This window comes from Gadus chalcogrammus, chromosome 12 (assembly GCF_026213295.1).
Source record: "Gadus chalcogrammus isolate NIFS_2021 chromosome 12, NIFS_Gcha_1.0, whole genome shotgun sequence".
Classification (NCBI taxonomy): Eukaryota; Metazoa; Chordata; class Actinopteri; order Gadiformes; family Gadidae; genus Gadus; species Gadus chalcogrammus.
Window position 1 is genome coordinate 6,851,553 of NC_079423.1, and position 17,526 is coordinate 6,869,078.

A 17,526-nucleotide genomic window follows, 5' to 3' on the forward strand; every position below is an offset into this window, starting at 1 on the left:
CCACTAAGGGATTCAAAGATAAAGGACTACTACAAAGCGCTGATCCAAAAGGAATTTAAGGAACCTGCATCGGAAAAGGTTTGGGAAAAGGTGTTCCCAGGTATGGAAGGAAATCAAATATGGGAGCAGTGGAATGTAAGCAAAAATAGTATAGAATGTCAGGATCATGATTTTAAATTACGGCACAACAGACTGTACACAAATGTGGTGATACACCAAATAAATAAGGATGTAAGAAGGGAGTGCGATATATGCAAAACTGATCCGGAGACATTAATGCATTTATATTATGAGTGTGACAAATTGAAGATCTTTTTCATGAAGTTAAAGGAATTCTTGCAGGAGAACTGGGGGAAGCAGTATTTTGAGGGAAAGGACTGGAAAAAAACATTTCTGTTTGGAGTATGGGAAAAGAAGGAGAAAGTAAACATAAATATGATAAACTATGTACTAAGTCATGCTAGATATGCTGTATGGCTAAGAAGGAATCTAGCACATTTTGAACAAAAAATAATATCTGTCTGGGCCTACTTTGTATCGGGGTTGAAAAAAGACATACGTTTAATTTTTAAGTATGAAAAGGAAGAATTTAAACATTTTGTTAATGGATGCAGTTTCATTTCTATCAATGACAAAGGAAAACTGATGTGTATGATTGAATAATGCTTGGCAGGAGGACCTACTTGTTAAAATGCTGATGTTATTGTTTACTTTTATTTTATTTATTTTGTGATTTTACATTTGAATTCAAGTATATGTTTTTTCCCCTCTGTGTAGATTACGCTTGTATGTAAAATCTGATTTATTTTTATAATGAAAGATAAAAAAAAAAAAAAAAAAAAAAAAAAAAAAAAAACGCCCGATCTCGTCTGATCTCGGAAGCTAAGCAGGGTCGGGCCTGGTTAGTACATGGATGGGAGACCGCCTGGGAATACCAGGTGCTGTAAGCTTTTTCTTTTTCAACTCGAGCTCATTGACTCCGTGGCGTACCTTGACCTGATGTTTACTGCCAACCGCTTTGGAGGATTTAAGCAACATACAAAAACTGACAACGTCTCTCAAAACTATTTTTGTGAAACATGAGGACAGTATAGTGATACTGCCAGCAGGGAGCACCAGAGAGCTGAACCGACAGTTGTACATTTCTTAAACTTTCACCAACGCAAACACGCACGCTCACTTCAGATCATGGGAGGACGTCAAAAAATCACCACCCATTCTCTGACACTTTAACCGTTAACCTTGGTTCAAACATTTAACATCACACGCACACGCAGTGTATTTCAGATAATTAATGAATTCAGATGTCACAATGATCGTTTACATGGATAAGGAGTCCTACTGAATCAATTACTGCCGTTTATATCTAACTGATGATTGTTTTTGTAAAAGTGTAACGTCAAGCCTCAGCAGCTTTCTCACTCCTTATGTGCTACTGTATAAAACCTGGTTTTGCGCCTGCACTAATTGCTTACGGCCATACCACCCTGAACACGCCCGATCTCGTCTGATCTCGGAAGCTAAGCAGGGTCGGGCCTGGTTAGTACTTCGATGGGAGACCGCCTGGGAATACCAGGTGCTGTAAGCATCTTCTTTTTCAACTCGAGCTCATTGACTCCGTGGCCTACCGTGACCTGATGTTTACTGCCAACCGCTTTGGAGGATTTAAGCAACATACAAAAACTGACAACGTCTCTCAAAACTATTTTTGTGAAACATGAGGACAGTATAGTGATACTGCCAGCAGGGAGCACCAGAGAGCTGAACCGACAGTTGTACATTTCTTAAACTTTCACCAACACAAACACGCACGCTCACTTCAGATCATGGGAGGACGTCAAAAAATCACCACCCATTCTCTGACACTTTAACCGTTAACCTTGGTTCAAACATTTAACATCACACGCACACGCAGTGTATTTCAGATAATTAATGAATTCAGATGTCACAATGATCGTTTACATGGATAAGGAGTCCTACTGAATCAATTACTGCCGTTTATATCTAACTAATGATTGTTTTTGTGAAAGTGTAACGTCGAGCCTCAGCAGCTTTCTCACTCCTTATGTGCTACTGTATAAAACCAGGTTTTGCGCCTGCACTAATTGCTTACGGCCATACCACCCTGAACACGCCCAATCTCGTTTGATCTCGGAAGCTAAGCAGGGTCGGGCCTGGTTAGTACTTGGGTGGGAGACCGCCTGGGAATACCAGGTGCTGTAATCTTTTTCTTTTTCAACTCGAGCTCATTGACTCCGTGGCGTACCGTGACCTGATGTTTACTGCCAACCGCTTTGGAGGATTTAAGCAACATACAAAAACTGACAACGTCTCTCAAAACTATTTTTGTGAAACATGAGGACAGTATAGTGATACTGCCAGCAGGGAGCACCAGAGAGCTGAACCGACAGTTGTACATTTCTTAAACTTTCACCAACACAAACACGCACGCTCACTTCAGATCATTGGAGGACGTCAAAAAATCACCACCCATTCTCTGACACTTTAACCGTTAACCTTGGTTCAAACATTTAACATCACACGCACACGCAGTGTATTTCAGATAATTAATGAATTCAGATGTCACAATGATCGTTTACATGGATAAGGAGTCCTACTGAATCAATTACTGCCGTTTATATCTAACTAATGATTGTTTTTGTAAGAGTGTAACGTCGAGCCTCAGCAGCTTTCTCACTCCTTATGTGCTACTGTATAAAACCTGGTTTTGCGCCTGCACTAATTGCTTACGGCCATACCACCCTGAACACGCCCAATCTCGTTGATCTCGGAAGCTAAGCAGGGTCGGGCCTGGTTAGTACTTGGATGGGAGACCGCCTGGGAATACCAGGTGCTGTAATCATTTTCTTTTTCAACTCGAGCTCATTGACTCCGTGGCGTACCGTGACCTGATGTTTACTGCCAACCGCTTTGGAGGATTTAAGCAACATACAAAAACTGACAACGTCTCTCAAAACTATTTTTGTGAAACATGAGGACAGTATAGTGATACTGCCAGCAGGGAGCACCAGAGAGCTGAACCGACAGTTGTACATTTCTTAAACTTTCACCAACACAAACACGCACGCTCACTTCAGATCATGGGAGGACGTCAAAAAATCACCACCCATTCTCTGACACTTTAACCGTTAACCTTGGTTCAAACATTTAACATCACACGCACACGCAGTGTATTTCAGATAATTAATGAATTCAGATGTCACAATGATCGTTTACATGGATAAGGAGTCCTACTGAATCAATTACTGCCGTTTATATCTAACTGATGATTGTTTTTGTAAAAGTGTAACGTCAAGCCTCAGCAGCTTTCTCACTCCTTATGTGCTACTGTATAAAACCTGGTTTTGCGCCTGCACTAATTGCTTACGGCCATACCACCCTGAACACGCCCGATCTCGTCTGATCTTGGAAGCTAAGCAGGGTCGGGCCTGGTTAGTACTTGGATGGGAGACCGCCTGGGAATACCAGGTGCTGTAAGCATTTTCTTTTTCAACTCGAGCTCATTGACTCCGTGGCCTACCGTGACCTGATGTTTACTGCCAACCGCTTTGGAGGATTTAAGCAACATACAAAAACTGACAACGTCTCTCAAAACTATTTTTGTGAAACATGAGGACAGTATAGTGATACTGCCAGCAGGGAGCACCAGAGAGCTGAACCGACAGTTGTACATTTCTTAAACTTTCACCAACACAAACACGCACGCTCACTTCAGATCATGGGAGGACGTCAAAAAATCACCACCCATTCTCTGACACTTTAACCGTTAACCTTGGTTCAAACATTTAACATCACACGCACACGCAGTGTATTTCAGATAATTAATGAATTCAGATGTCACAATGATCGTTTACATGTATAAGGAGTCCTACTGAATCAATTGCTGCCGTTTATATCTAACTGATGATTGTTTTTGTAAAAGTGTAACGTCAAGCCTCAGCAGCTTTCTCACTCCTTATGTGCTACTGTATAAAACCTGGTTTTGCGCCTACACTAATTGCTTACGGCCATACCACCCTGAACACGCCCGATCTCGTCTGATCTTGGAAGCTAAGCAGGGTCGGGCCTGGTTAGTACTTGGATGGGAGACCTCCTCAGAAGCCCAGGTTGCTGTAAGTAGTGACGGGTGTCACCAAAAGAAAAAAAAAAAACACGCCCGATCTCGTCTGATCTTGCAAGCTAAGCAGGGTCGGGCATGGTTAGTACTTGGAAGGGAGACCGCCTGGGAATACCAGGTGCTGTATGCTTTTTCTTTTTCAACTCGAGCTCATTGACTCCGTGGCGTACCGTGACCTGATGTTTACTGCCAACCGCTTTGGAGGATTTAAGCAACATACAAAAACTGACAACGTCTCTCAAAACTATTTTTGTGAAACATGAGGACAGTATAGTGATACTGCCAGCAGGGAGCACCAGAGAGCTGAAACGACAGTTGTACATTTCTTAAACTTTCACCAACACAAACACGCACGCTCACTTCAGATCATGGGAGGACGTCAAAATATCACCACCCATTCTCTGACACTTTAACCGTTAACCTTGGTTCAAACATTTAACATCACACGCACACGCAGTGTATTTCAGATAATTAATGAATTCAGATGTCACAATGATCGTTTACATGGATAAGGAGTCCTACTGAATCAATTACTGCCGTTTATATCTAACTAATGATTGTTTTTGTAAAAGTGTAACGTCGAGCCTCAGCAGCTTTCTCACTCCTTATCTGCTACTGTATAAAACCTGGTTTTGCGCCTGTACTAATTGCTTACGTCCATACCACCCTGAACACGCCCGATCTCGTCTGATCTCGGAAGCTAAGCAGGGTCGGGCCTGGTTAGTACTTGGATGGGAGACCGCCTGGGAATACCAGGTGCTGTAAGCTTTTTCTTTTTCAACTCGAGCTCATTGACTCCGTGGCCTACCGTGGCGTACCGTGACCTGATGTTTACTGCCAACCGCTTTGGAGGATTTAAGCAACATACAAAAACTGACAACGTCTCTCAAAAACTATTTTTGTGAAACATGAGGACAGTATAGTGATACTGCCAGCAGGGAGCACCAGAGAGCTGAACCGACAGTTGTACATTTCTTAAACTTTCACCAACACAAACACGCACGCTCACTTCAGATCATGGGAGGACGTCAAAAAATCACCACCCATTCTCTGACACTTTAACCGTTAACCTTGGTTCAAACATTTAACATCACACGCACACGCAGTGTATTTCAGATAATTAATGAATTCAGATGTCACAATGATCGTTTACATGGATAAGGAGTCCTACTGAATCAATTACTGCCGTTTATATCTAACTAATGATTGTTTTTGTAAAAGTGTAACGTCGAGCCTCAGCAGCTTTCTCACTCCTTATCTGCTACTGTATAAAACCTGGTTTTGCGCCTGTACTAATTGCTTACGTCCATACCACCCTGAACACGCCCGATCTCGTCTGATCTCGGAAGCTAAGCAGGGTCGGGCCTGGTTAGTACTTGGATGGGAGACCGCCTGGGAATACCAGGTGCTGTAAGCTTTTTCTTTTTCAACTCGAGCTCATTGACTCCGTGGCCTACCGTGGCGTACCGTGACCTGATGTTTACTGCCAACCGCTTTGGAGGATTTAAGCAACATACAAAAACTGACAACGTCTCTCAAAACTATTTTTGTGAAACATGAGGACAGTATAGTGATACTGCCAGCAGGGAGCACCAGAGAGCTGAACCGACAGTTGTACATTTCTTAAACTTTCACCAACACAAACACGCACGCTCACTTCAGATCATGGGAGGACGTCAAAAAATCACCACCCATTCTCTGACACTTTAACCGTTAACCTTGCTTCAAACATTTAACATCACACGCACACGCAGTGTATTTCAGATAATTAATGAATTCAGATGTCACAATGATCGTTTACATGTATAAGGAGTCCTACTGAATCAATTACTGCCGTTTATATCTAACTAATGATTGTTTTTGTAAAAGTGTAACGTCGAGCCTCAGCAGCTTTCTCACTCCTTATGTGCTACTGTATAAAACCTGGTTTTGCGCCTGCACTAATTGCTTACGGCCATACCACCCTGAACACGCCCGATCTCGTCTGATCTCGGAAGCTAAGCAGGGTCGGGCCTGGTTAGTACTTGGATGGGAGACCGCCTGGGAATACCTGGTGCTGTAAGCTTTTTCTTTTTCAACTCGAGCTCATTGACTGCGTGGCCTACCGTGGCGTACCGTGACCTGATGTTTACTGCCAACCGCTTTGGAGGATTTAAGCAACATACAAAAACTGACAACGTCTCTCAAAACTATTTTTGTGAAACATGAGGACAGTATAGTGATACTGCCAGCAGGGAGCACCAGAGAGCTGAACCGACAGTTGTACATTTCTTAAACTTTCACCAACACAAACACGCACGCTCACTTCAGATCATGGGAGGACGTCAAAAAATCACCACCCATTCTCTGACACTTTAACCGTTAACCTTGGTTCAAACATTTAACATCACACGCACACGCAGTGTATTTCAGATAATTAATGAATTCAGATGTCACAATGATCGTTTACATGGATAAGGAGTCCTACTGAATCAATTACTGCCGTTTATATCTAACTAATGATTGTTTTTGTAAAAGTGTAACGTCAAGCCTCAGCAGCTTTCTCACTCCTTATGTGCTTCTGTATAAAACCTGGTTTTGCGCCAGCACTATTTTCTTACGGCCATACCACCCTGAACACGCCCGATCTCGTCTAATCTCGGAAGCTAAGCAGGGTCGGGCCTGGTTAGTACTTGGATGGGAGACCGCCTGGGAATACCAGGTGCTGTAAGCTTTTTCTTTTTCAACTCAAGCTCATTGCCTCCGTGGCCTACCGTGACCTGATGTTTACTGCCAACCGCTTTGGAGGATTTAAGCAACATACAAAGACTGACAACGTCTCTCAAAACTATTTTTGCGAAACATGAGGACAGTATAGTCATACTGCCAGCAGGGAGCACCAGAGAGCTGAAACGACAGTTGTACATTTCTTAAACTTTCACCAACACAAACACGCACGCTCACTTCAGATCATGGGAGGACGTCAAAAAATCACCACCCATTCTCTGACCCTTTAACCGTTAACCTTGGTTCAAACATTTAACATCACACGCACACGCAGTGTATTGCAGATAATTAATAAATTCAGTTGTCACAATGATCGTTTACATGGATAAGGAGTCCTACTGAATCAATTACTGCCGTTTATATCTAACTAATGATTGTTTTTGTAAAAGTGTAACGTCGAGCCTCAGCAGGTTTCTCACTCCTTATGTGCTACTGTATAAAACCTGGTTTTGCGCTAGCACTATTTGCTTACGGCCATACCACCCTGAACACGCCCGATCTTGTCTGATCTCGGATGCTAAGCAGGGTTGGGCCTGGTTAGTACTTGGATGGGAGACCGCCTGGGAATACCAGGTGGTGTAAGCTTTTTCTTTTTCAACTCGAGCTCATTGCCTCCGTGGCCTACCGTGACCTGATGTTTACTGCCAACCGCTTTGGAGGATTTAAGCAACATACAAAGACTGACAACGTCTCTCAAAACTATTTTTGTGAAACATGAGGACAGTATAGTGATACTGCCAGCAGAGAGCACCAGAGAGCTGAAACGACAGTTGTACATTTCTTAAACTTTCACCAACACAAACACGCACGCTCACTTCAGATCATGGGAGGACGTCCAAAAATCACCACCCATTCTCTGACACTTTAACCGTTAACCTTGGTTCAAACATTTAACATCACACGCACACGCAGTGTATTTCAGATAATTAATGAATTCAGATGTCACAATGATCGTTTACTTGGATAAGGAGTCCTACTGAATCAATTACTGCCGTTTATATCTAACTAATGATTGTTTTAGTAAAAGTGTAACGTCGAGCCTCAGCAGCTTTCTCACTCCTTATGTGCTTCTGTATAAAACCTGGTTTTGCGCCAGCACTAATTTCTTACGGCCATACCACCCTGAACACGCCCGATCTCGTCTGATCTCGGAAGCTAAGCAGGGTCGGGCCTGGTTAGTACTTGGATGGGAGACCGCCTGGGAATACCAGGTGCTGTAAGCTTTTTCTTTTTCAACTCAAGCTCATTGCCTCCGTGGCCTACCGTGACCTGATGTTTACTGCCAACCGCTTTGGAGGATTTAAGCAACATACAAAGACTGACAACGTCTCTCAAAACTATTTTTGTGAAACATGAGGACAGTATAGTGATACTGCCAGCAGGGAGCACCAGAGAGCTGAAACGACAGTTGTACATTTCTTAAACTTTCACCAACACAAACACGCACGCTCACTTCAGATCATGGGAGGACGTCAAAAAATCACCACCCATTCTCTGACCCTTTAACCGTTAACCTTGGTTCAAACATTTAACATCACACGCACACGCAGTGTATTGCAGATAATTAATAAATTCAGTTGTCACAATGATCGTTTACATGGATAAGGAGTCCTACTGAATCAATTACTGCCGTTTATATCTAACTAATGATTGTTTTTGTAAAAGTGTAACGTCGAGCCTCAGCAGGTTTCTCACTCCTTATGTGCTACTGTATAAAACCTGGTTTTGCGCCAGCACTATTTGCTTACGGCCATACCACCCTGAACAAGCCCGCTCTTGTCTGATCTCGGAAGCTAAGCAGGGTCGGGCCTGGTTAGTACTTGGATGGGAGACCGCCTGGGAATACCAGGTGCTGTAAGCTTTTTCTTTTTCAACTCGAGCTCATTGCCTCCGTGGCCTACCGTGACCTGATGTTTACTGCCAACCGCTTTGGAGGATTTAAGCAACATACAAAGACTGACAACGTCTCTCAAAACAATTTTTGTGAAACATGAGGACAGTATAGTGATACTGCCAGCAGAGAGCACCAGAGAGCTGAAACGACAGTTGTACATTTCTTAAACTTTCACCAACACAAACACGCACGCTCACTTCAGATCATGGGAGGACGTCAAAAAATCACCACCCATTCTCTGACACTTTAACCGTTAACCTTGGTTCAAACATTTAACATCACACGCACACGCAGTGTATTTCAGAGAATTAATGAATTCAGATGTCACAATGATCGTTTACATGGATAAGGAGTCCTACTGAATCAATTACTGCCGTTTATATCTAACTAATGATTGTTTTTGTAAAAGTGTAACGTCAAGCCTCAGCAGGTTTCTCACTCCTTATGTGCTTCTGTATAAAACCTGGTTTTGCGCCAGCAATATTTGATTACGGCCATACCATCCTGAACACGCCCGATCTCGTCTGATCTCGGAAGCTCAGCAGGGTCGGGCCTGGTTAGTACTTGGATGGGAGACCGCCTGGGAATACCAGGTGCTGTAAGCTGTTTCTTTTTCAACTCGAGCTCATTGCCTCCGTGGCCTACCGTGACCTGATGTTTACTGCCAACCGCTTTGGAGGATTTAAGCAACATACAAAGACTGACAACGTCTCTCAAAACTATTTTTGTAAAACATGAGGACAGTATAGTGATACTGCCAGCAGGGAGCACCAGAGAGCTGAAACGACAGTTGTACATTTCTTAAACTTTCACCAACACAAACACGCACGCTCACTTCAGTGCCCTATACCACGAAGCTCGCTGAACATACCCAGGCTTTCTTGGGAAAACCTGGCTCGACAGAGCCGCAACTCGCAATCAGAGTTAAATGGTACCACGAAGCTCACTTTAGATTCAATTAGTTGAACCAGGTTTTCCGCTTTAGGTTCAGTGCGCGTTCACGTGAAAGGGGCGTTTTTTGCGTCATTTTTCTCACCTTTACGATAGATCAAGCAGTCTATATGAGTATAAGTGAAAAGATTCTGCATATTGTCTGTAAAATAACTATGCCAAATGCAGAATTGTTCGCCATTAATCCAAATAGAATGATGATGATTTAAAAATGCATAAGCAACGTCCATCCTGCCTTATTCTATCATTTAGGGAATTCACTTTAAATACACCCTATGTAAGAAATGTATCGCATGTTTTCAACCGCCGAGAGGTAGCGGCTGTAGCGTAGTGGATTAGTATAAGACCCGAACGCCAGCGACCGGGGTTCAAATTCGCCGGTCTATCATCATGCATTTTACCCCCATAGATGTGGTGCCAGCACGGCCTTTAAAATATGGGTTCAAGTTCGAAATAAGCACAAATATATAATTCCATAAGCTTTAGTGAATAAGCATTCCATATGCATGATAATTGGGACTTTTTAAGCTTCACATAAATTCGCGTCACTTGGGAGTCGAACCCCCCGCGCAGATATTCAAGACTGACGCGCTACCTCCACTCTAGCACTCTGTCACGGAGAAACAATGCGCAACAGTAAGCATTGTCTACATAAGGTCCAAAAGGACGATCAAATAACGAACACCCTCTTATGAGAATCTGTATCTCTCATGAAGAACCCCAATTTCGTTGTTAGCACAATGACAATAAAGTCTGAAATCTGAATATCGTCAGACAATGCCAGGGAATCGGTTCTGTCCCGTAAAACCCTCTGTCTCCGGAGAGACGCCTGTACGAGAAGTGCGCCGAGGTCCACGGGAACACCCACAAATGGTGACGCCATTGTCAGAGGAGGGGCAAGGAAGCTGCGCACGCCGATTTAAGTAGCCGATCTCCGGCTAGACTAAGCCGAAAAACTGCTCCCGACCAGGTTTGGTTGCGAGCATAAGTCACCATGGTGATACAGCGACGCTAAAAGAGATCGACTTTCGTGGTACAACTAACCCAGGCTTGGAGCTCAACATACCTCGCTAACCCTCTAAGCGAGCTTCGTGGTACAGGGCCCTGATCATGGGAGGACGTCCAAAAATCACCACCCATTCTCTGACACTTTAACCGTTAACCTTGGTTCAAACATTTAACATCACACGCACACGCAGTGTATTTCAGATAATTAATGAATTCAGATGTCACAATGATCGTTTACATGGATAAGGAGTCCTACTGAATCAATTACTGCCGTTTATATCTAACTAATGATTGTTTTTGTAAAAGTGTAACGTCGAGCCTCAGCAGGTTTCTCACTCCTTATGTGCTACTGTATAAAACCTGGTTTTGCGCCAGCACTAATTGCTTACGGCCATACCACCCTGAACACGCACGATCTCGTCTGATCTCGGAAGCTAAGCAGGGTCGGGCCTGGTTAGTACTTGGATGGGAGACCGCCTGGGAATACCAGGTGCAGTAAGCTTTTTCTTTTTCAACTCGAGCTCATTGCCTCCGTGGCCTACCGTGACCTGATGTTTACTGCCAACCGCTTTGGAGGATTTAAGCAACATACAAAGACTGACAACGTCTCTCAAAACTATTTTTGTGAAACACGAGGACAGTATAGTGATACTGCCAGCAGGGAGCACCAGAGAGCTGAAACGACAGTTGTACATTTCTTAAACTTTCACCAACACAAACACGCACGCTCACTTCAGATCATGGGAGGACGTCCAAAAATCACCACCCATTCTCTGACACTTTAACCGTTAACCTTGGTTCAAACAATTAACATCACACGCACACGCAGTGTATTTCAGATAATTAATGAATTCAGATGTCACAATGATCGTTTACTTGGATAAGGAGTCCTTATCCAAGTAAACGATATCAATTACTGAATCAATTACTGCCGTTTATATCTAACTAATGATTGTTTTTGTAAAAGTGTAACGTCGAGCCTCAGCAGCTTTCTCACTCCTTATGTGCTACTGTATAAAACCTGGTTTTGCGCCAGAACTAATTGCTTACGGGCATACCACCCTGAACACGCCCGATCTCGTCTGATCTCGGAAGCTAAGCAGGGTCGGGCCTGGTTAGTACTTAGATGGGAGACCGCCTGGGAATACCAGGTGCTGTAAGCAATTTCTTTTTCAACTCGAGCTCATTGCCTCCGTGGCCTACCGTGACCTGATGTTTACTGCCAACCGCTTTGGAGGATTTAAGCAACATACAAAGACTGACAACGTCTCTCAAAACTATTTTTGTGAAACATGAGGACAGTATAGTGATACTGCCAGCAGGGAGCACCAGAGAGCTGAAACGACAGTTGTACATTTCTTAAACTTTCACCAACACAAACACGCACGCTCACTTCAGATCATGGGAGGACGTCAAAAAATCACCACCCATTCTCTGACCCTTTAACCGTTAACCTTGGTTCAAACATTTAACATCACACGCACACGCAGTGTATTGCAGATAATTAATAAATTCAGTTGTCACAATGATCGTTTACATGGATAAGGAGTCCTACTGAATCAATTACTGCCGTTTATATCTAACTAATGATTGTTTTTGTAAAAGTGTAACGTCGAGCCTCAGCAGGTTTCTCACTCCTTATGTGCTACTGTATAAAACCTGGTTTTGCGCCAGCACTATTTGCTTACGGCCATACCACCCTGAACAAGCCCGATCTTGTCTGATCTCGGAAGCTAAGCAGGGTCGGGCCTGGTTAGTACTTGGATGGGAGACCGCCTGGGAATACCAGGTGCTGTAAGCTTTTTCTTTTTCAACTCGAGCTCATTGCCTCCGTGGCCTACCGTGACCTGATGTTTACTGCCAACCGCTTTGGAGGATTTAAGCAACATACAAAGACTGACAACGTCTCTCAAAACAATTTTTGTGAAACATGAGGACAGTATAGTGATACTGCCAGCAGAGAGCACCAGAGAGCTGAAACGACAGTTGTACATTTCTTAAACTTTCACCAACACAAACACGCACGCTCACTTCAGATCATGGGAGGACATCAAAAAATCACCACCCATTCTCTGACACTTTAACCGTTAACCTTGGTTCAAACATTTAACATCACACGCACACGCAGTGTATTTCAGAGAATTAATGAATTCAGATGTCACAATGATCGTTTACATGGATAAGGAGTCCTACTGAATCAATTACTGCCGTTTATATCTAACTAATGATTGTTTTTGTAAAAGTGTAACGTCAAGCCTCAGCAGGTTTCTCACTCCTTATGTGCTTCTGTATAAAACCTGGTTTTGCGCCAGCACTAATTGCTTACGGCCATACCACCCTGAACACGCCCGTTCTCGTCTGATCTCGGAAGCTAAGCAGGGTCGGGCCTGGTTAGAACTTGGATGGGAGACCGCCTGGGAATACCAGGTGCTGTAAGCTTTTTCTTTTTCAACTCGAGCTCATTGCCTCCGTGGCCTACCGTGACATGATGTTTACTGCCAACCGCTTTGGAGGATTTAAGCAACATACAAAGACTGACAACGTCTCTCAAAACTATTTTTGTGAAACACGAGGACAGTATAGTGATACTGCCAGCAGGGAGCACCAGAGAGCTGAAACGACAGTTGTACATTTCTTAAACTTTCACCAACACAAACACGCACGCTCACTTCAGATCATGGGAGGACGTCAAAAAATCACCACCCATTTTCTGACCCTTTAACCGTTAACCTTGGTTCAAACATTTAACATCACACGCACACGCAGTGTATTTCAGATAATTAATGAATTCAGATGTCACAATGATCGTTTACTTGGATAAGGAGTCCTACTGAATCAATTACTGCCGTTTATATCTAACTAATGATTGTTTTTGTAAAAGTGTAACGTCGAGCCTCAGCAGCTTTCTCACTCCTTATGTTCTTCTGTATAAAACCTGGTTTTGCGCCAGCACTAATTTCTTACGGCCATACCACCCTGAACACGCCCGATCTCGTCTGATCTCGGAAGCTAAGTAGGGTCGGGCCTGGTTAGTACTTGGATGGGAGACCGCCTGGGAATACCAGGTGCTGTAAGCTTTTTCTTTTTCAACTCAAGCTCATTGCCTCCGTGGCCTACCGTGACCTGATGTTTACTGCCAACCGCTTTGGAGGATTTAAGCAACATACAAAGACTGACAACGTCTCTCAAAACTATTTTTGTGAAACATGAGGACAGTATAGTGATACTGCCAGCAGGGAGCACCAGAGAGCTGAAACGACAGTTGTACATTTCTTAAACTTTCACCAACACAAACACGCACGCTCACTTCAGATCATGGGAGGACGTCAAAAAATCACCACCCATTCTCTGACCCTTTAACCGTTAACCTTGGTTCAAACATTTAACATCACACGCACACGCAGTGTATTGCAGTTAATTAATAAATTCAGATGTCACAATGATCGTTTACATGGATAAGGAGTCCTACTGAATCAATTACTGCCGTTTATATCTAACTAATGATTGTTTTTGTAAAAGTGTAACGTCGAGCCTCAGCAGGTTTCTCACTCCTTATGTGCTACTGTATAAAACCTGGTTTTACGCCAGCAGTAATTGCTTACGGCCATACCACCCTGAACACGCCCGATCTCGTCTGATCTCGGAAGCTAAGCAGGGTCGGGCCTGGTTAGTACTTGGATGGGAGACCTCCTCAGAAGCCCATTGTGCTGTAAGTAGTGAGGAGAAAAATGACATGAATGACATGGATGATGATGACGATGATGAGGAGGAAGAAGCTGATGATGATGATGCTGATGATAAAGAGGACATTAAAGTTAGTGACGGAGATGAGGCAGACGATGAAGATAAAGGAATTGAGGAGGTTGACGGAGAACCCACTAACCTTAACGCTGGGTGGGCAGATGCAATGGCCATGATTCTGCAGAAGAAAAACCCCAGCGAGCAAACCAACGATACTGGTGAAGAGCAAGGAGTTGGACATGATGAAGGTGAAGGAGAAACAAGAAGCGAGAAAGAGGAGAAAGAGGAGAGAAAAGAGAGAGAAGAGAGAGGAAGGAAAGAAGAGAGGAGAGAGAGAAAAAAAAGGAATAGAGAGAAGAAGAGAGAGAGAGAAAAAGAGAAAAAAAAGTGAGAAAGGAAAGAGAAAGAGAATAAAGAAACGAGAGAGAAAAACGACAAAGACAAAAAAAAAAGAAGAGAAGAGGGAAAGAGAGAAAAAGAGAGGGAGAAGAAAGAGAAAGAGAAGAAATAAAGGAGAGAAAAAGAAGCAGAAGAGAGAAGAAAAGAAACAAAGAGAGAGGAAAGGAAAGAAAGAAAAGAAAGGGAAAGAGAGAGGAGAAAAGAATAAAAAAAAAAAAAAAAAAAAAAAAAAAAAAAACGCCCGATCTCGTCTGATCTCGGAAGCTAAGCAGGGTCGGGCCTGGTTAGTACTTGGATGGGAGACCGCCTGGGAATACCAGGTGCTGTAAGCTTTTTCTTTTTCAACTCAAGCTCATTGACTCCGTGGCCTACCGTGGCGTACCGTGACCTGATGTTTACTGCCAACCGCTTTGGAGGATTTAAGCAACATACAAAAACTGACAACGTCTCTCAAAACTATTTTTGTGAAACATGAGGACAGTATAGTGATACTGCCAGCAGGGAGCACCAGAGAGCTGAACCGACAGTTGTACATTTCTTAAACTTTCACCAACGCAAACACGCACGCTCACTTCAGATCATGGGAGGACATCAAAAAATCACCACCCATTCTCTGACACTTTAACCGTTAACCTTGGTTCAAACATTTAACATCACACGCACACGCAGTGTATTTCAGATAATTAATGAATTCAGATGTCACAATGATCGTTTACATGGATAAGGAGTCCTACTGAATCAATTACTGCCGTTTATATCTAACTAATGATTGTTTTTGTAAGAGTGTAACGTCGAGCCTCAGCAGCTTTCTCACTCCTTATGTGCTACTGTATAAAACCTGGTTTTGCGCCTGCACTAATTGCTTACGGCCATACCACCCTGAACACGCCCGATCTCGTCTGATCTCGGAAACTAAGCAGGGTCGGGCCTGGTTAGTACTTGGATGGGAGACCGCCTGGGAATACCAGGTGCTGTAAGCTTTTTCTTTTTCAACTCGAGCTCATTGACTCCGTGGCGTACCGTGACCTGATGTTTACTGCCAACCGCTTTGGAGGATTTAAGCAACATACAAAAACTGACAACGTCTCTCAAAACTATTTTTGTGAAACATGAGGACAGTATAGTGATACTGCCAGCAGGGAGCACCAGAGAGCTGAACCGACAGTTGTACATTTCTTAAACTTTCACCAACACAAACACGCACGCTCACTTCAGATCATGGGAGGACGTCAAAAATCACCACCCATTCTCTGACACTTTAACCGTTAACCTTGGTTCAAACATTTAACGTCACACGCACACGCAGTGTATTTCAGATAATTAATGAATTCAGATGTCACAATGATCGTTTACATGGATAAGGAGTCCTACTGAATCAATTACTGCCGTTTATATCTAACTAATGATTGTTTTTGTAAAAGTGTAACGTTGAGCCTCAGCAGCTTTCTCACTCCTTATGTGCTACTGTATAAAACCTGGTTTTGCGCCTGCAATAATTGCTTACGGCCATACCACCCTGAACACGCCCGATCTCGTCTGATCTCGGAAGCTAAGCAGGGTCGGGCCTTGTTAGTACTTGGATGGGAGACCGCCTGGGAATACCAGGTCCTGTAAGCATTTTCTTTTTCAACTCGAGCTCATTGACTCCGTGGCCTACCGTGGCGTACCGTGACCTGATGTTTACTGCCAACCGCTTTGGAGGATTTAAGCAACATACAAAAACTGACAACGTCTCTCAAAACTATTTTTGTGAAACATGAGGACAGTATAGTGATACTGCCAGCAGGGAGCACCAGAGAGCTGAACCGACAGTTGTACATTTCTTAAACTTTCACCAACACAAACACGCACGCTCACTTCAGATCATGGGAGGACGTCAAAAAATCACCACCCATTCTCTGACACTTTAACCGTTAACCTTGGTTCAAACATTTAACATCACACGCACACGCAGTGTATTTCAGATAATTAATGAATTCAGATGTCACAATGATCGTTTACATGGATAAGGAGTCCTACTGAATCAATTACTGCCGTTTATATCTAACTAATGATTGTTTTTGTAAAAGTGTAACGTCGAGCCTCAGCAGCTTTCTCACTCCTTATGTGCTACTGTATAAAACCTGGTTTTGCGCCTGCACTAATTGCTTACGGCCATACCACCCTGAATACGCCCGATCTCGTCTGATCTCGGAAACTAAGCAGGGTCGGGCCTGGTTAGTACTTGGATGGGAGACCGCCTGGGAATACCAGGTGCTGTAAGCTGTTTCTTTTTCAACTCGAGCTCATTGACTCCGTGGCGTACCGTGACCTGGGCCCTGTACCACGAAGCTCGCTTAGAGGGTTAGCGAGGTATGTTGAGCTCCAAGCCTGGGTTAGTTGTACCACGAAAGTCGATCTCTTTTAGCGTCGCTGTATCACCATGGTGACTTATGCTCGCAACCAAACCTGGTCGGGAGCAGTTTTTCGGCTTAGTCTAGCCGGAGATCGGCTACTTAAATCGGCGTGCGCAGCTTCCTAGCCCCTCCTCTGACAATGGCGTCACCATTTCTGGGTGTTCCCGTGGACCTCTGCGCACTTCTCGTACAGGCGTCTCTCCGGAGACAGAGGGTTTTACGGGACAGAACCG

The 17,526-nt window shown here is 43.7% G+C and overlaps 22 non-coding genes across 22 annotated transcripts; all 22 read left to right on the top strand.

Moving 5' to 3' along the window:
• Positions 1-1,469: 1,469 nt before the first annotated feature.
• On the top strand, positions 1,470-1,588 carry LOC130399809 (5S ribosomal RNA). Its single transcript, XR_008902307.1, has one exon. It is a non-coding gene; the product is annotated as a 5S ribosomal RNA (ribosomal RNA).
• A 519-nt stretch (positions 1,589-2,107) lies between these two features.
• On the top strand, positions 2,108-2,226 carry LOC130394618 (5S ribosomal RNA). The gene has a single exon (XR_008897758.1). It is a non-coding gene; the product is annotated as a 5S ribosomal RNA (ribosomal RNA).
• Positions 2,227-2,745: 519 nt separating this feature from the next.
• LOC130395566 (5S ribosomal RNA) lies at positions 2,746-2,863 on the top strand. The gene has a single exon (XR_008898611.1). It is a non-coding gene; the product is annotated as a 5S ribosomal RNA (ribosomal RNA).
• Positions 2,864-3,382: 519 nt separating this feature from the next.
• LOC130400405 (5S ribosomal RNA) lies at positions 3,383-3,501 on the top strand. Its single transcript, XR_008902883.1, has one exon. It is a non-coding gene; the product is annotated as a 5S ribosomal RNA (ribosomal RNA).
• Positions 3,502-4,020: 519 nt separating this feature from the next.
• On the top strand, positions 4,021-4,140 carry LOC130395012 (5S ribosomal RNA). Its single transcript, XR_008898116.1, has one exon. It is a non-coding gene; the product is annotated as a 5S ribosomal RNA (ribosomal RNA).
• A 647-nt stretch (positions 4,141-4,787) lies between these two features.
• Positions 4,788-4,906, top strand: LOC130400491 (5S ribosomal RNA). The gene has a single exon (XR_008902974.1). It is a non-coding gene; the product is annotated as a 5S ribosomal RNA (ribosomal RNA).
• Positions 4,907-5,436: 530 nt separating this feature from the next.
• Positions 5,437-5,555, top strand: LOC130400492 (5S ribosomal RNA). The gene has a single exon (XR_008902975.1). It is a non-coding gene; the product is annotated as a 5S ribosomal RNA (ribosomal RNA).
• Positions 5,556-6,084: 529 nt separating this feature from the next.
• LOC130399497 (5S ribosomal RNA) lies at positions 6,085-6,203 on the top strand. Its single transcript, XR_008902005.1, has one exon. It is a non-coding gene; the product is annotated as a 5S ribosomal RNA (ribosomal RNA).
• A 529-nt stretch (positions 6,204-6,732) lies between these two features.
• LOC130394199 (5S ribosomal RNA) lies at positions 6,733-6,851 on the top strand. The gene has a single exon (XR_008897381.1). It is a non-coding gene; the product is annotated as a 5S ribosomal RNA (ribosomal RNA).
• A 519-nt stretch (positions 6,852-7,370) lies between these two features.
• LOC130395086 (5S ribosomal RNA) lies at positions 7,371-7,489 on the top strand. The gene has a single exon (XR_008898183.1). It is a non-coding gene; the product is annotated as a 5S ribosomal RNA (ribosomal RNA).
• A 519-nt stretch (positions 7,490-8,008) lies between these two features.
• Positions 8,009-8,127, top strand: LOC130400008 (5S ribosomal RNA). Its single transcript, XR_008902495.1, has one exon. It is a non-coding gene; the product is annotated as a 5S ribosomal RNA (ribosomal RNA).
• Positions 8,128-8,646: 519 nt separating this feature from the next.
• On the top strand, positions 8,647-8,765 carry LOC130395446 (5S ribosomal RNA). The gene has a single exon (XR_008898501.1). It is a non-coding gene; the product is annotated as a 5S ribosomal RNA (ribosomal RNA).
• Positions 8,766-9,284: 519 nt separating this feature from the next.
• Positions 9,285-9,403, top strand: LOC130394831 (5S ribosomal RNA). The gene has a single exon (XR_008897951.1). It is a non-coding gene; the product is annotated as a 5S ribosomal RNA (ribosomal RNA).
• A 1,737-nt stretch (positions 9,404-11,140) lies between these two features.
• Positions 11,141-11,259, top strand: LOC130394386 (5S ribosomal RNA). Its single transcript, XR_008897550.1, has one exon. It is a non-coding gene; the product is annotated as a 5S ribosomal RNA (ribosomal RNA).
• A 542-nt stretch (positions 11,260-11,801) lies between these two features.
• LOC130401001 (5S ribosomal RNA) lies at positions 11,802-11,920 on the top strand. Its single transcript, XR_008903465.1, has one exon. It is a non-coding gene; the product is annotated as a 5S ribosomal RNA (ribosomal RNA).
• A 519-nt stretch (positions 11,921-12,439) lies between these two features.
• LOC130394333 (5S ribosomal RNA) lies at positions 12,440-12,558 on the top strand. Its single transcript, XR_008897502.1, has one exon. It is a non-coding gene; the product is annotated as a 5S ribosomal RNA (ribosomal RNA).
• A 519-nt stretch (positions 12,559-13,077) lies between these two features.
• On the top strand, positions 13,078-13,196 carry LOC130395157 (5S ribosomal RNA). The gene has a single exon (XR_008898244.1). It is a non-coding gene; the product is annotated as a 5S ribosomal RNA (ribosomal RNA).
• Positions 13,197-13,715: 519 nt separating this feature from the next.
• LOC130400784 (5S ribosomal RNA) lies at positions 13,716-13,834 on the top strand. Its single transcript, XR_008903257.1, has one exon. It is a non-coding gene; the product is annotated as a 5S ribosomal RNA (ribosomal RNA).
• A 519-nt stretch (positions 13,835-14,353) lies between these two features.
• Positions 14,354-14,473, top strand: LOC130395750 (5S ribosomal RNA). The gene has a single exon (XR_008898769.1). It is a non-coding gene; the product is annotated as a 5S ribosomal RNA (ribosomal RNA).
• A 1,285-nt stretch (positions 14,474-15,758) lies between these two features.
• Positions 15,759-15,877, top strand: LOC130400531 (5S ribosomal RNA). The gene has a single exon (XR_008903013.1). It is a non-coding gene; the product is annotated as a 5S ribosomal RNA (ribosomal RNA).
• Positions 15,878-16,395: 518 nt separating this feature from the next.
• Positions 16,396-16,514, top strand: LOC130395097 (5S ribosomal RNA). Its single transcript, XR_008898193.1, has one exon. It is a non-coding gene; the product is annotated as a 5S ribosomal RNA (ribosomal RNA).
• Positions 16,515-17,043: 529 nt separating this feature from the next.
• LOC130400404 (5S ribosomal RNA) lies at positions 17,044-17,162 on the top strand. Its single transcript, XR_008902882.1, has one exon. It is a non-coding gene; the product is annotated as a 5S ribosomal RNA (ribosomal RNA).
• The last annotated feature ends 364 nt before the right edge of the window (positions 17,163-17,526 follow it).